Here is a 4859-nt window from a genome sequence, read left to right on the forward strand (position 1 = left end):
GTTAAACAAATTAAGGACAAATCAAAGGAAGACTTGTTAGAAAAGATAACATAATATGGTATCAATGCACATTGCATCAAAACTTAGAATTTATTTCACAAAAGCTTGCACAATAAGTATGAAATGAAACTAAAAAGTAAACCATTTGTAGAAGAATTAACAAATAATGTTGATTTAAGCCCCAAATCTAACACCATTCTAAAAAATCTTACGTATGGAAACTATACTTGCATTCGTAATTTCAGTAACCCCAATTTCAATTTTAAACACCTAAGTGCCACTCTATTTTAAAAACCCAAATATATACATAAATAACTACCTTAAAACACCATTCGTTCATCCGTAATTTTATGTTAAATTTAAATTCCCCAAATATAAAACCAAACATTGATCTCCATTTGACATTTCAAAATAATGGAAAGATGAGTTAGTTAATGAAAGCATTTATAGTAACTTGGTGGTTCCTTCTCAGTCATCCTTATCTCATAATTAACTACCATGATGCCCCAAGGATGCTTGCTCTTACTCTCTCTTTCACAGACAACTGTGAGGGATTTTGGTCTTTCAACTAAAACTCTCTCAGATGAAGAAAGAGGTCTCACTGCCTCTCTCTCTTTCAATTGAAGAAAGAGACCTCACTTTTTATTAGATGAAGAAGTAGAGTGAAAGGGATGACGTGATAGCAAGCATGTTAGTGTAAGGAATTGGCGTGGCTCGCAAGTGACATTTCATATCCACATGAACCCATGAGATATAAATCATCATTGAAATGGTTAATCTGGTGTCCATATTAGCGATTTTATACCGGAATCCCCTAAGTAAACTCTTGGTGAATAGAAATGATGTAAAGTGACCAAAAAGATACATATTGAAATTTGCTACCGAAAGTTAAAATGGGCATAGTACAGTGGAACTCTTAATTTTATTGACCTTTCATGGTTTATTTAGCATCTTAGAGTTTCTTGGATCTTTAAGACTCTCATGTTTTTAAGACTTGAGGACAAGTAATTATCTTTCTGATTCTCTCTTTTATTTGCTTAAGGACAAGTAAAGGATTAAGGACAAGTAATTATCTTTCTGCTTCTCTCATTTTTTTATGCCATAAATTGATGTACTTCACTTTCCCTTTTGAACTAATATATATATTGGTCATTTAACTTGTGAATTCTTTTCAATCTGGTCACCGTCTCTTACGACATTAAAAGTGATCTGACGTGGCTCACCATGTCATGAGGAGATCACCACGTCAGCTCAGCCCTCCAATGTCATGTGGCTAAAGAACCCTTCTTCTCTTTTTTTCCCTTCATCAATGCTTGTGCCCTTTCTCATTTTCCGCCAAGGCTTGGAAACCCTAAATGGTTTCCTTTTTTCTAATCTTGGAATCATGGCAAAGATAGTGAAGATGTTGAAGCTGAATTTTTGAAAAGTTTGTATTTATCAATGTTGAAGATGATGAAGATGTTGAAGCTGAATTTTTCTATAGTATTGGATTGATCGATGTTGTTGATGATGGGAAAATAAAGTATAGAAGTAGTCTTGAACTGAAGTTATTTGGTGGTTTAACATTGTATAAAGGAAGAAACATTTGATTTGTTTTATAACAATTTGGTGTACATGATTTTCAATTGAATATAAGATTTTGCTATTGTTATTCTGAATTAAAAATCCCTCTATTTGATTGCAATAATATTTGCTTCTTCAACAATTAAATCAAAGGGAACATACCTCCGGCTCCTCAACGCTATGTTGGTTAGATTGTTTACAGTGAAGTGAAGGGAAGAAGATCATTTTTAATGGATTTTATGGAGAGGAGAAAGAAAGGAGAAAGGGAAAGAGATTTAAAAGTGAAGGAAAAAATTCTTTTAACTGGGGGACTGAGATGCCATGCTGAGCTCCTCATGACATGGTGAGCCACGTCAGATTGCAGACGGTGACCAGATTGAAAGGAATTAATAAGTTAAGTTACCAAAATGGTTTTTTTTTGTTTAGTGACCAAATTAGGAACTTGTGAATAGTTTAGTGACCAATTATGTAATTTATCTTGTATTTTATACTCTCATTTACACGCATTGAGCATGTATCTTTTATGTATTTACTTTGATTTTGTTTAAATTGTTATTTTATGCAACCAAGTTGTAAGAGTTGTGTTTGAAGCAAAAAGGTGGCATTTTGGAGCATTACAAGAGGAGCTTTTGAATATCACATGGCCACCCACACGTCCTAGGAATTTCCACATGGATGTGTACCACTTCTAGAGGGGTATTTAGAGAATTTCCCCACACTAAAGTGATACACCGGTACTCACTACTCACACACCCATATGCCAAGTCATGTGCAATGTATTCGGAGATTTTTCAGATGCCAAAGGCTCACATAGCCAACCAAACGCTCATGTACTTGGTCATTTGGGTCAACACAAGTTGATACAGGCCAAGGACATGGGTGTGTGTCATTTCATAACACCCTAATAAATATCCCCAAGGCTAAGTTTCTAAAGGACTTTTTTGGGTAAGCGTTAAGGAGTCACCAAGTTAAGGTGTAGGGAGAAGATCAAGTATGGAAAGGTAGTTTTCCATCAAGATTCATCTACTCTATACCAATTCCACTAATTAAGGGAGTCGCCCAACATCATTCAAGGCTGCGTCTTTGGACTCCTTGGGTGTGGTTCATGAGATATTGGTGGAGCTTTATCAAATCTAAAGATTAGACATCATCAAACACAATCTCAAATCCGATTCTCAATGGATAAAGGTATAGGTTCCCACTTTTTTTTATTTATATTTTTTCAAGCAAGATATAGAAATAAAATTGTGAAGACAATTGCAATTGAGCATTTGCCATTAAATTTTGTAGAGCGACGTCAAGTGTAAGAGTGCATCAATGAGACATTGCAAACTCCATGCAAGAAGATTCGAGGAGGCAATCTTTATGTGGCAAACTACATTGCAAACTTCATTAATGAGATAATCTTTAAATAATACAAACAAGGCAAAGAACGACTTCATGTGTATATTCACACTTTTACTTCTTTTATTTCTTTATGTGCCAATATATAAACTGATGTATTCTATAAAAATTACTTTATTGGTGTTAAGGGGCACTAGATTGATGACTCATGGAATATCTAAAAGCAAGTAATTGCTTCTATGGTATTCAACAAGGTTTATATCGTCAATAACATTTATAGGCTTATTTGGGGAATTATCAAAGTGTATGGCTAAAAGTTTAGAATTTTTCAATTTATTTTGGTAATGGCTCCACTAATGCAGCCAGGATTAGAACTCTAGAAGAATATTTATGGCCTTCATGCTAAGGCAAAAATTTTCATATCAGATGTTCTTGTCAAGTGTTGAACTTATGTGTGTAAATGGATTAGCGTCACTAAAGCTATTTGTAAGCCCAATAAGGAATGTAGTAGCATATATGGGCAGGAACGTGATCCTCCTGAAACAATAGGCTCATTATTATAGAGTAAACAACATAAGGGCCAAAAAAATCCTCAAAGATGTTAAAACTAAATGGAACTCTACTTACTAACTTCTTACTATGACATTTTTTTTAGAAGACATTCCTAATTGCTTTTGTCAAATGACAGTTTCCGTAGTTTTAATTTATTTGAATATCAATGGAATAAAGATACTAGAGTTATGGATTTGCTTTTTGTCTTTAATACATGCACAAATTTATTTTCTCAACTTTATTTTCCTATTACATACTTTATTTTGTAGAATGTTGTTGATGTTGCCGAATAATTGGGGAAGATTATTTTAGATGCTCAATTAGTTGTGGGCCTTGCAAAAATCAAGGTTAAGTGGCTGAGCTATTATAATGATATACCTCCTATTGCTTTAGTTGCGGTTGTTCTAAATCCTAGGCAAAAAATTAGAAGGTTTGTTTACCTTTTTAGATGGCTATTATGAGTTCTTAAGGTTTAGTCTTTTGAGTATTATTTTTTCTTATGTATATATATATCTATATACCAGTTGGTGTGCTTCATTATATTTGTTTGTTATGGTTAATACTAGGTATCTAAATGCCTTTCGTTAAATTGAGTGTGGGGTTCGACTAATCCCTTCTCAGGTTATTGCGGTGGTTTTCGCGTGCCTATACTACATGTCGGCCGTGACAGATAATGCGATAAGCACAATAACAACGACCCCAAAGTACGAGCATGACCTAGAACCTAATAACAAATATGTAAGTGAGTGATAGTTCTAATCTAAGGTAGGAGAATTATTAGGGCTTTAATTCCCCTCACTCTGAAGATACTACGTAGGGAACTTAATTCAATAGGTAAATAAATTAAGAAATGGGTATGGATGATAATCAATAAAGTGTTTGATTGGAGAGGTAATTCATTGGGAATGAGAAAATTAGAAGAGTAATTTATTGGGAATTAAAAAAGTAATGAAAAGATATGGTGTAAAATTACTTTTATGCCCTTAATATAAATAAATAAATTTTTTGCTTATAAAATATTCTTACAAAATTTTAATTATTATAATTAATTATTTAACTTCCTTATTAATTATTTTATGACTTATATTTGAAATAAATATTTAATTAATATAATTATTATATATAATTATAATTAATTATTAATTATTTTAATATTAATACATTTATATTTATTTAATATATTAATATATTGTTATATATGTACCCATATACATATTTTAGTGAGGGGTAAAATGGGTAATTTACACCAATTCCCACTTCATCCTCCTTCATTCCCCCCACAATGGGGGGAATGAACCATTACCATGGAGGGGTTAATGGTAACCCCCAAGGTAATGATTATCTCCAAGGTTGTCAGACCCGGCCCGGCATTGACTCGGTTAAATCCAGGGGTCAGGGGT

The sequence above is a fragment of the Dioscorea cayenensis genome, chromosome 3, assembly GCF_009730915.1.
Source record: "Dioscorea cayenensis subsp. rotundata cultivar TDr96_F1 chromosome 3, TDr96_F1_v2_PseudoChromosome.rev07_lg8_w22 25.fasta, whole genome shotgun sequence".
Classification (NCBI taxonomy): Eukaryota; Viridiplantae; Streptophyta; class Magnoliopsida; order Dioscoreales; family Dioscoreaceae; genus Dioscorea; species Dioscorea cayenensis.